The following is a 13,274-nucleotide window of genomic DNA, read 5'->3' on the forward strand; positions in this document are numbered from 1 at the left end:
GGATTATTATTAACTTAATTTAAGGTCATAAAATTGTGCTATTACATACAAACTTAAAATTGATTTGGGGCAAAGATGTTCAATCATACTACAAACACATATGTTCAACTTATGTTCATAGCAGTATTATTTGTAATAGCCAGAACCTGGAAACAACTGAAAAATGGATAGAGAAAATGTGGCACATTTACACATGAGAGTACTATTCAGCAGTAAAACACAATGACATCTTGAATTTTGCATGCAAATGGATGGAACTAGTAAATACTATCCTGAGTGAGGTAACCTAGTCCCAAAAGATGAATATGATATGTACTCACTCATAAGTGTATACTAGTTATGAACAAAGGATATTGAGCCTATAGTGTATGATACTAGAAAACCTAAGTAACAAGGTGAACCCTAAGAAAAACATATATAAGCTGGGTGGTGGTGGTGTATGCTTTTACAGAAGGCAGAAGCAGGGAGATCACTGTGAGTTCAAGGCCAGCCTGATCTATAAGAGCTAGTTCCGGGACAGGCTCCAAAGTTTCAAAGAAATCCTGTGTCTAAACACCCCCCCCCCCGCCGCCACAGACACACACACGCACACACACACACACATGAAAAACTTATATAGGTCCATATAGAAAGTTGAAATAGACAAGATCAACTAACAGAATTAGGAATATAGGGGTAGGGGCAGAAGAGAGGTTGGAAGGAGAAGAGAAGTAGAGAATGGGAGGGGCGAGAAGAATTTGAGGAAATGGGATAGTTGAGATGGAGGAAGGACAGCCATGAGAGCAAGGAAAGAGGTATCTTAATTGAGGAAATCATTATGGGATTAGCAAGAAAGAAAATCCCAGGAATCCACAAGACTGACCCCTGCTAAGACTCTAAGCAATAGAGTATAGGGTGCCAGAACTGGCCTTGCCCTGTAGTCAAACTGATGAATATCTTCAAAACCACCATAGAACCTTCATCCAACAACTGATAAAAACAGAGGCAGAGATTTGCAGTGGAACACTGACCTGAACTCCTAAAGTCCAGCTGAAGAGTGGGAGGAATGAGAATATGAGCAAAGTGTTCAAGACCATAATGGTGACAGCCAATGAAACAGTCTAGCTGAGCTAACGGGAGCTAACCAACACCAGCTGGGCTGGGAAGGAACAAGCATAGGTCCAAACTAGTTCCTCTGAAAGTGAGTGACAGTTGTATGGCATGGACAGACTGAAGGTTCACTGACAGTGGCACCAGGATTATCCCTCCTGCTTGTACTGGCCTTTTGGGAACCAATACTCAATGGATAGATAACTTGCTCAGCCTAGATATAGTAGGGAGGGCCTTGGATCTTTCCCAAAACTATGTGCCTTACCCTCTCTAAAAAGTGGATGGGGGTGGGATGGGAGGGTAAGTGGAGGGAATGGGAGGAGGGGATGGAGTGGGAACTTGAATTGGGTATGTATAATAAAAAAAGATTTTTTATTTTCTTTTCTAAAAAATAAAAACAATAAAAATAAAACAAAAGAAGTGTTTCATGACAAACAGAAATCTGAATGGACTTAAGATGGCATCCTCCCTACTTCTGGCTAGTTTTCATGGTGCAAGACATGGTATTCAGGAGACTGTTTTATCCAGCATAAGTTAACATACTTGGCATTTTATTCTTGCAAGTCTCTTATATGTATTTAATTATTTTCTTTCTTATTTTATTTAAAGGCTTCAAAGCCTTTACATCTAAAGACAATAGGTGAAAAGGGAGCTGCTGTGTATTTCCAATGTACTAGCATATTGATTCAATAGGCATTCACACTAATTTGTTAATAGAATAAACAACAAAATGAAAATACTTTTATACTAAAATTATAACTATAAAACAAGCTATTTATAATAAAGTATCAATTACTAATATTATTTTATAATAAATACTTTTATAATAAAGTTTATTATGACTCAAACCAATGTGTTTTTTATTGTAAATAAAATGCAAAATGATGTCAAAACTGCCTGATAAACTTTTCTTATTTTAAATGTAACTTGATTTTACAAAAACCTAGATATATTCACATATGTTTCTAGCACATATAGCTTAATGTTGAGACATTGTGGTTGGGGCAGACTTTCCTGAAGCATTACATACCCATTTTTGTATTCTAATTCAAAATCATTCATGGGAATTTACTTTTGAGAATTTAGATATTTCTGCTCATGCAGAAATATCTGTGGATTATGAACTTTATTATAATTTTCATTTGCTAATTCTCATAAAACTTCAGAGATTATAGAGCTGTTTGTAAAACATTGCTTCTCACTGGCTATTTTATATTTCCTAATAAAACCTGAAGAAAAAAAAAATTACACACGCTAATGCTTGCCTTAACAGATAGGCATCTTTTCACGTGCCTTCACACAATACCTACCAAGTTTCCATGAAAAACAAAGATAGTGTTGCTAATTTCTACTCACGGTATCTCATCCTTCTCATGTGCAAAGAAAGATTGTACAAATGAAAGAATCCTGGGTGCATTTGTGTATATATACCAATTGCATGTGTATGCTTATACATGTGTTTGTGTGAAGGGCTGTATTCATCTATGTGAGTGCCTCTGGGGATCAGAGCTTGACTTCAAGATTAATACTCTGTTGCTCTTGTCTTGGTTTTTATTAGACAAGCCCTCTCACTGGCTTACAGCTTTATGTTTAAGACAGATGACTGGTCAGTGAGCTCCTATTTCTACCTCTTTCCTCGTGGAGCTTGCATGCACACACTTCTACAACTGGCTTTAATTGGAGTTATAGGGATTTGAAGTTCTATAGTATACAGCAAGCACTCTGCCTACTCTGCCATCTCTTGAGCACCCATTACTTTTAAAATAACATGTCTGTTTGTTCTGAATGCCTTTCTAATGTAAGAACACCACAGCTCCCAGACAGTGGAATCATTCTGTCTTTAGTTGGAAGTCCTTTGAACTGACAATCTTTTGTGTGCTCAAATACACAATACTGAACCACTGGTAATACCCATGCTTAACTACTTGAAGAACAAAGAAAAGATTATAGCAAGATTTCTTTTCATAATAATTGAAAAGCTAGGAGAAAAATACTGTAGCAAAAAATGACTAGGACATGGTTTAAAGCTCATTTGTTGTAAGGAAAGTCTGGGAACTGATGTTATGATATTTTCATGCAAATAAAGTGGGCTTATAATTACAGAGTGTTGATTTTATTTAAATTAATATCAATAAATTAGGAATACAAAATGCACATTCTTATTTGAAACAGAACTATCTTTGAATGAAGAAATAAGTTTTATTTAATGAAGAATACTTTAAAACTTTTGAAAATGTAACGTTAAGTTTATAACTTCAAATTAGGTGATTGCTTCAAACTGCTTTGCAACATAAATTGTCATTACTAGCAGTCAAATTTGGATGACTGAAATAGATCTTATATGATAAAACTTGTCCTTTACACATGACAGCAACGAAAATATATTTACATTCACAGTGAGTGGTGCCAATATATGTCTAGTCATTTTGCCATACTGAGCTCATTTCTCAAAGAGATGGGTCATTACTGCATTGTATATGTTGTCATATTTGCTTAAAATCTTGCTGATGCTAAATCAAACATATAGGAAGTTTAATGCATAGATGTCAGAGTGAGAACAAATGTGTTCCCTAACAGTGACCATCTGTCAAGTGAAACTGTATTAAAGTCATATGTGGTTGCCACATGATAGGATCTCATTTGATGAAATTAAATTGAGAACGCTATGTGCATTTCACATAAGAGTCTCAATATGTATTGCATAATCACACTGTGGTAAATACAACTGGTTTATTTTTTATTTTTTTATTTTTTTTTTTTTTGGGGGTTTTTCGAGACAAGGTTTCTCGGTGGTTTTGGAGCCTGTCCTGGAACTAGCCCTTGTAGACCAGGCTGGTCTCGAACTCACAGAGATCCGCCTGCCTCTGCCTCCCGAGTGCTGGGATTAAAGGCGTGCGCCACCACCGCCCGGCTACAACTGGTTTATTAAGCATTTGTAATGGAAAGGGATGAACTCACAAATACCAGGAAAGAGCAGAAGCCTCTGCCAATCTCGCGCTGTCTCTCTGCTGTCCTGGGTCTCCCCTCATGCTAAGTGAGAGCCAGAACAAGAGAGCTAGCATGCTTTCTCTTGCAGCTTATCAGTGAATAGGCAGCACTTCAGACCACGCCCAAAGAGCCGGACCCCCAAAAACTAATTGGCTAAATGGATTCTCAAAGTTATTACCACCCAAATCCTGAGAAGAAAAGATTCATGCTTTAGATATACTGCTTGTATTGTTATTACTAACATGCCAAGATATTTAATGAGAACAAAAAGTGGGCAACAAAAAACAATAGACAACTCATAATATGAATAAACACATTTATCAACTTCATATGACTCATATTGAAAATATGCAGCAAACTGGAAGAAACACCCACACTATGTACATGGTGAATACAGAAACATATATTAAAAACCTTTTAATCCAATACTATACAAATTCTTCCTATTCCATTGCTGCAATACTGGTTTTCTGTCTTTTGTTTTCCTCGTCAGACTCATCAGATGACAACTTGGATGATGCTGTTTTCTCTGTTTTGGGTTTATTTTAGTTACTCTGTTGTTTAGCATTGACTTCCTACAGAAAATACATTTAAAGTCTTAATATTTTATACAAACACACACAGACACACACACACACAGTAAGACACACTATAGAATTTTTTTCTTTCTTTTTCATTCAAACCTGAATATTTAATTCACCTTAATGTTACAGAAATTCAGTTTTCAATATTGTTTACAAGAAAATCAGAAATAAAATTAAAAATTATTTGACATAACAAATTCCTTATAAACAGCATTCAATGCACACCATATGTATTTAACAGAGAATTTAAGTATTTAGCCTTATGTAATGATCTTATTCAAAATTAGTGGCCATTTTTAAAGAACTGTTAGTATAAAAAGATGAAGCATTATATGCTCTTTTTCTTTTGATATTTTATAACTTCTGAGGTAAAGCCTACACATTCACTGATGCTTATGAATGAATCTCTGACACTTCCTTCAGGTTTGCATTCAGCATTTTGCAGTAATTTCAGTTCACTCAGAATGTTAACTTTTCTGTTATACACATTTTTTTTTGGGGGGGGGGTTTCGAGACAGGGTTTCTCTGTAACTTTGGTGCCGGTCCTGGAACTAGCTCTTGTAGACCAGGCTGGCCTTGAACTCCCAGAGATCCGTCTGCCTCTGCCTCCCGAGTGCTGGGATTAAAGGCGTCCGCCACCACCGCCCATGTTATACACATTTTTGATTCCAAAGGTGTGCACTCATCCTTCAAAGAAAATATGTGTTATTTCTTTTTATGCAGCTCAACATTGGTTGTAAGTGATTATAGGTGAATATTGACTGTCTCCAAAATAGAGATGACATTTTAGATAATATTTAAAAGTACTTGATAACTCTAAATGAGTACATTAACATGGTGTTCAGTAATACAGAGCAGAAAAATATAATTGACAACCTGAATTTTGCAGGGAAATAGATGGAGCTAGAAAACATCATTTTGAGTGAGGTAACCCAGACCCATAAAAATAATTACCACATGTACTCACTCGTAGGTGGTTTTTAAACATAAAGCAAAGAAAATCAGCCCACAAATCATAATCCCAGAGAACCTAGACAACAATGAGGACCTTAAGAGAGACATACATAGATCCAGTCTACATGGGTAGTAGAAAAAGGCAAGATGATCCAGAGTAAATTGGGAACATAGGGATCTTGGGAGAGGGTTGGAGGGGAGGAGAGAGGCAGGGAGGGGAGCAGAGAACAGTGTAGAGCTCAATAAAAATCAATAAAAAAAAATGACTATACAACCTCAAAACAACAACATGGTGTTCAATACAACCTATTGCAGAAGTGGATAGGTAATGAAACTTTTTATGAAGTAGTTAATTGAAATAATAACTGAAAGCTACTGTATCAAATTTAGTTTTAACCTTTACTTGTATTTTAATGACTCGACTTTCAGGTTTATTAATGATTGTCTTGGATTCATCTGCCTCTGGCTCCTGCCCTGCAGACAAACTAACTGGTGTTGTCATCACTTTCACTTCCTTGCGACACCTATGCTGCCACGTTAAGATATATGTCACAGATGCTGTCCCCAAAGAAGCATAGCCCATATATGTGAAGTAGAATAATAAACTACAAAATCAAACTTGGGCATGAAGTAAAATCTCAGGAGTTTGAGTGAGCTAGGAACCGGCAGATAAATTCTTTCCATTTTCCGTATTCCTAGGAGTCAGTTGTAAGACACAATTTATATGGTTTCTTGGGGGCATGATACATCAGTCGCCTCACTGGGAGAAAGACAGCTTGGTAATACATCTTTTTCAAGGATCATCTCCTTGTTCTCACTGTGTTTTTCTTATCCTTCAGTCACAGAGCTACATTATCTAATAAAATGATATACATGAGTTCTTCGCTGAGGTGCAGCTCTCTGGGGCACATGCTAAGGGAAAACATCTTAAAATAGTCCACAATTTATTTGTGCGCCTTATTCTTTCTGAGATTTCACCTTATCTGAGAGAACTATTGTTTCAAATATTCTTATAACTAAAATAAATATAGTTATATTATTTTCAATTAAAAATATCTATTCTTTTTTCATTTAGTCAACAAAAGGTGTTTATGAGCTTCATGTTCTTAAGTCAAAGACTTTCAAGGATGAGCATGAATGACCCTACAGTTCACAAATCAATGAGCATAAAAGCTGTATAGACGATTTAAGTTTTGTTTCTCAAAGATAAACACACAACCGAATGGCTTAATGAAAATTCCCCAAATATAACAACTATTAAAATGAGGTATTGGGATCGAGAGATGACCCAGTAGTTAAAAACACTTATTATTCTCCCAGGACCTGGGCTTGATTCCCAGAACCCACATGACAGTTTACAATGATCTGGAACACGAGTACAAGGGGATCTGAGACCCTATTTTAGACTCCATGGGAACCAGGAACACAGGTGCTATATAAACATGCAGGTAGGCATGCACAAAAATCAAAATTTAAAAAGAGTTAGAATTAAATTTACAAAGGAAACATATATACCAGTTTTATATATTAGAAGAGTGTTTCAGACTCTTCTATCCTCAAGACTCGGGGATTACTTCAGCAAATGTTACCTCTTACTATATTGTCCTTAAACTGACCTATTTATAGTTATTGCGCATGACACTGGGGTCATAGATGTAGAAGGAGAAGATATTCTTAAATGTGAGGACAGATTTTCATTGAAGCTGTTGACTAGCATCAAAAATTCATTAATGACATACAAATATAACCCATGCTGAATGATTGTTCTCATTGGGGTAAAACATTACTATTTTCTTATATCTTGCTACTGATTCCAGCCAATCTCTATTCTTGATGCAAGCTCTCAGCAAACATGAAACATGTGTAGCCTTGAGAACACATGCGATTCTGTTTTTCTCTTTGTTCCCTGACATAATAGTTGGTTGATTGGTTACAAGACTGAGTTGGTATGGGATCCAGAATGCTTAAGAATACCTACAATTTCATGGAACTAAAATATAGAAATACTAGAAACTCAAATAAAAGCCATAGGGCTGTTCTAGATAAAGACTTATAGTTCCATGTGATAAACAATTATTAGTTTGTACAATTTATTTTTTTTTATTTATTTATTTTTTTTTGGTTTTTCGAGACAGGGTTTCTCTGTGGTTTTGGAGCCTGTCCTGGAACTAGCTCTTGTAGACCAGGCTGGTTGTACAATTTATTTTTATTTTCCTTTGTTATGTATCAGAATTTTGCCAGTGGATATTGTGTGAAATTCAGGTCTAAAAGCAAAGTGCTAATATAAAAGTAATAGTAGGAAAGGGCCCTTCATTTTATGGAGGATAAAAATAAAAGAAAATATTAATCAAAAGTAGAAAAAAAAGTGAGTTAATTCCAAGAAAAATAAAAGACAAGGAATTAATAAAATAAATAAATAAAATTAATAAAATAACTTCTAAACAATCTGGAACATCCCAGTCTGTATGTATGAACTTACTTGAAGTTGCTACCTTAGCTAACTTCAAATTTTTTTTATAAATACATTAAATTTGGGAGGTACTCTCTAAACAAAATAAGTAGATATGGATGTATTTAAACTGTTTCTGAAGAAATGCATAAAATAGAAACTAGATATTTTAATCAAAATACAAATTAACAAACAGAAATATGCTAAATGGGTGAATAAAGATGCATCTCATAGACAGCGAACTTGAGATACTGATGGTGAGCTGCCTTATAAGAATGAGGATCAAAGAGGTAGTTAGACATTCTATATTCATTTCTATGAGACATTGTTAGTTTAAAATATACTTTTTTGACACTGAATAAACAAACCATATGAAGTTCCAACTATCAGGTCATATATATATTATAGGTACTACAAATATTCACTATTTGTATAATGTCGGTAACACAGGAAAGACTACCATCAAGTACATATAAAATCTCTGAAGTTATAAAAATAATATTTATACACCACTGTAACTGCAGGAGTTATTATTTCTTTCTTTTCTTTTTCTTTTTTTACAAATCATAGTTTACTTTTGATCCATCAATTAAGGAGAAATTAGAATTAAAAGTAAGTATGACACAGTTCTTGCATTTCTTACTACAATTTTATATATAAGTTGTGTGCCACCATTTCTCAACTCTCTTTTTGTGCCAATTCAGTCACAAGCAATACATATGGATGGATGCATGGATGGACAGGTGGATGGATAGATGGATGGACAGACGGATAGATTAGCAGGTATCTGTTTCAATGAGTAGCAATTTAACATCCCAAGAATTCTACTTGTTAAATTACAAACTTGAAACATAAGATTTGAGAATGAAAGCACTTTGCTTTGTTTTCTTTATAAACTGAATCAAATTAAATATGGAATGCTTAGAAACCTGACAATTAGAAAAATTTCAGAATATTTTGCCAATTTCTAAAATAATGCCATGTTAATATTTGCAAGAAAAATATTTTATAAGATCAGGAAGGTTTCAATTAACTAGCTAAGACTTTATGAGGAATACGTCTTGAATATCCCAGCTGTAATTTTTCAAACTCCAAATGCATCCTACATACTGTTTCCTGCTTTTGAGGTCTGAACATAAAATATCTGGTCACACTATTGATATTTATCCTGATATTACATTGAATGCAAAGAAAATTAGTTTATCTAGAAGTGCTTTGATTCATATTTCTTCTCCTATATCATTTTATAGATTTCAATCTCCACAGACATAATAAATCCCCAGTTATGTAGCTAAATATTACAAAGAGAGGTTATTGGAATCAACATATTAAAATGTGGATGCATAAAAAAAACTAGAGTAGAAAAAATTTTCTTCTATTTAAGACTTAAATTCTCATTAGCCAAAATTATCCATTTTCTGAGTAATACAATTTTAATTCTCCCACCAATAATTTAGTCCCCTCCAAGTATTAAAAACCATCTGTCAATGAGATTCTTACCCTAGCAGCCTATGCAACTATCATTGTGTTTATGGAAAACTTTATTTTTGTTGTAAAAAGCATTGAAGACCAATTTGGTTTTTGGAATGATTGCTCAGCACTATCCTTCAAGCTAAGCACCCACCATCTTCTGGAGTTTGGTTGTGCCATCTGGAAAAGATCATTTCAGCAAGGATTATTGATAGCTGAAGTCTTCTCATAGAAGGATGGTTCAGGAGGGTCTTGGAAGCCATGACTAAGTAGCCACCCACTCCAGCCAGTTATATATAACTCTTCCCTAATTGCATATGATCTTAAGTCATGGGGAGGAACTAGAGGATTGAGCTAAAAAGATAAGGGAAGTGACCTTCATTTACATAGCTATGGGGGAATCCACCATCCATCCTGTGTGAAGATACTCCAGTTTAGCAGTATTGGGATTACCTATGTTCCTGTTCATGACCTGTCACCCACGCTCTGTAAGTAAACACACTTAACTTGTTAGTATCATGGGAAGACCACTGGTGACATTTAGCTTTGACTTATTATTGGAACTGCAGAAGCAAGGGTTCGGTAGTCATTTCTTAATATCTACCTCTAGGTATAAAATTTTCCTGACAGGAATTAACATGAATGTAAAAATTTTCTAAACTTTGATTTTGTTAGAAATTATAAAGGACTGAAAAGTGGATTATGAGTTAATTTGCTTTTTATTACTTCTTTATGTGTATTGATTTTATGAATATGTACCTTTAAAGTATGCTTGTAAGATTCTTCCAACTTTTTAAAGTTTGTTTAAAATAATCTACTCGTTAAAGATAAATCTCAGTGAAACTGAATGTTTCTCAGCAACTATCATTCAAGTATTTAAATATTCATTTGCATTAGAATAGAGTTTAACAATCCATGAAAATTAAATGTCATTATCAGCTATCACTTCCTGCATTATTTAATTTTCCCCAATATGTATTGATCACTTTAATTAATCATGAAACTTTACATTACCTAAGGATTTACCATTCAGTTTCTATCAAACTGTGGCTAGGACAACTAAATGGACCATAGCCATAGAGACAAAACCTTTCCAGTTGAGAGGAGTTTTAAGTGAGGAAATGTAAGTCTACATAGCCAGAAAGAATATACAACGTATCATAAAAACATAAAAATGACTACAAGAACTTTTACGGCAAGAAAAAGAAAAACCTTTACCAAGTAAGTTACTTTGCTATCAAGGACTGAAGAACAAGAAGCAATTAGAGGCAGAAAAAAATGAGGAAGAAGGGAGGTTATATGAACAGAATTTTACACAAAATCGTGAACATAGAATGAAGAGAAATAATGGGAAATAAAATATCGTTGAGTTGATAAAACAGAACTGCAATACTAGGAAGTAAAGCTGTAGAGAGATGGAATATGAATGTCAGTGGGTTTCTGATATTTTAATAGTTTTAAATTTTTAATCAATGAACAGTGGTTCCAGTCCTAGAATTTTAATCAGCAAAGAAATATAATTTTCATCTTTGCTACAATCTACATTTTTATGTGAAAATTGTTCCAGAAGAAGTTGTGCCACATATTTTCTTATTGCTGATGCAAGTGAGAGATTTAAATATAGTTGAGAAATAGTCAAGTAAGACAATTACTCAGAATTTGGCTCAAACAAAACAATGCATGAAGAGAAATATGATTGATGGCATGAAAATTATCCCATACATTTAGTAACCGAAGAGTTCTGCTGATAGAAACACAATAGTGCATACAGATGTAGAACCCTCATTACTAGAAAATTCTACACTGCTTTCTTAGCTTTACAGCACATTTCTTCATAGCACTTAACTACATCATCGTCACAAATTATCACAGCTGGATCCAGGTGTGATATATGACACCCTTTATTCCAAGCACTCAGAAGGCTGAGGTATGAGAATCCCTTTAAGATAGAAGGCAGCCTTGGTAACATAGTGACTTATATGGCAGCTTCGATTACAATGTGAGAGCTCATCTATAAAACCAAGGAAAAAAAAATAGCCTTCACACCGGAAATCACAGTTGGGAGTGAAGTGTGACCTAGAGCTGAAAGCCTGAGTTAAGCTGTCTACTTACCCGTGCTTCATACACAATAATTAAAAGCCATGGTAGCAAAGTTGGCACCTCTGATAAGGTGAAATTTCATAAGCACAGGATCAAAAGTAGTGTGCAATCGTTCACTTTTCACTCTGCCTAAGGAAAACTATAAAGAACATGGGGGATGATACTGTAGGAAGCCCTGAGTGTGGAAGAGGAGCAGAAAGAAAATCTATCAGTTTTCTCACATGGAAAACTTACATACAGTTATTAAAAGAATACTTTAAAAAACCTGTACAGAGAATTCAGTGATTCACATTAGTGATGAAGGACATCAATGTTTAACTTGAATTGTAGGACTGTTTTTTAAAATCACTACAACTATTTATATTTATAAAATAAAACAGCACCAGTGATTTTAGCAAAGAAGTACTTTTATGTTAAAAAATTAAAATTTCATTATTTTTGTTTCAAATTATTTACTTTTAAAAATATGTTTAATAATTCTTTGAGATTTATATACAAAACAATTTGATCCAATTCACCTACACTCTCCATGTCCACTAAGAGGCCTCTATCTCCCTATACAAATAATTTTAAATCTTTATTTTTTATAGACCCATTGAGTCTATAAAAACTGCTGTTCAATTACTTTAAGATCCTCTGAAGCATGGGTGGTGGCCAACCAGAGACACATCATGATAGAAAATGGATTCTCCTTTTCTTGCTGCTGTTAATTATCAATAGATCCTATTTAATGGCAGAATTCCATGCCTATGTTTCCCTCTATGTTCGGATTTCCGTAGTATTAAGCATAAAAAGATCTTGAACATGCTATAACAATCAATATGAGTTTATATATGCAATTAGCCTACTGTGTTCAGAAAATAAAGTTTTGCTATAGTCATATACTCTGGTTTCTCTTACCATTTTTCTATCACCTCTTCCATGCTAATTCCTGGATATCGAGTATGTGATATAGATGTTTATTTTAGCGTTGAGTCCCTAATTCTTTGCATGTGACCATTTGAGCTTATTTTGTCTTAATGACTATTTTCTGAAAGAAGAAACTTCTCTGATGAGGTGTGAGGGCTGTATTATCCTACGGTTATAACAATAAGTCACTAGGAGGCACTTGAATATTGTGTCACATTTATCAAAATAATAATAATAAGTTTCATCTATTGTCTATGAACTATAAAGCTACTACTTTCATCATAATAAAGACATAAGATATAGGTTTCATCTTATGGATCAATACCATATCCTGTCTGATTTTGATGACTATCACCATAACATACATGCCACTATAGCCACAAAAAATCATATCTTGCCATGCAAGCAAGCAATAGGAAATTCAGTACTTCATATTCACATGCTCAAACAAGAAAAGAAAGAAAAAGAAAAGATGTCAAAAAAGTTTGAAAGAATATGTTATTATTTTGAGACAAATATGGTTGAGTCCAAATGTCTTTGACCTTTTACAAATATACAACAAGAGATTAGCTTCTAAATATTTAAGAAAATAATATTACTAAGTAAAATTACGGAGAGTAATAGATTTTTTTAAAGAAAGAATTTCATGTATTTTTGTCTGGAATCCCACTCTGTTTGTAGAATGTTTCTCCCACTTCTATCTCTGCAGTGCTAGACTCAAAATTTAAGGT

This window comes from Chionomys nivalis, chromosome 6, assembly GCF_950005125.1.
Source record: "Chionomys nivalis chromosome 6, mChiNiv1.1, whole genome shotgun sequence".
Classification (NCBI taxonomy): Eukaryota; Metazoa; Chordata; class Mammalia; order Rodentia; family Cricetidae; genus Chionomys; species Chionomys nivalis.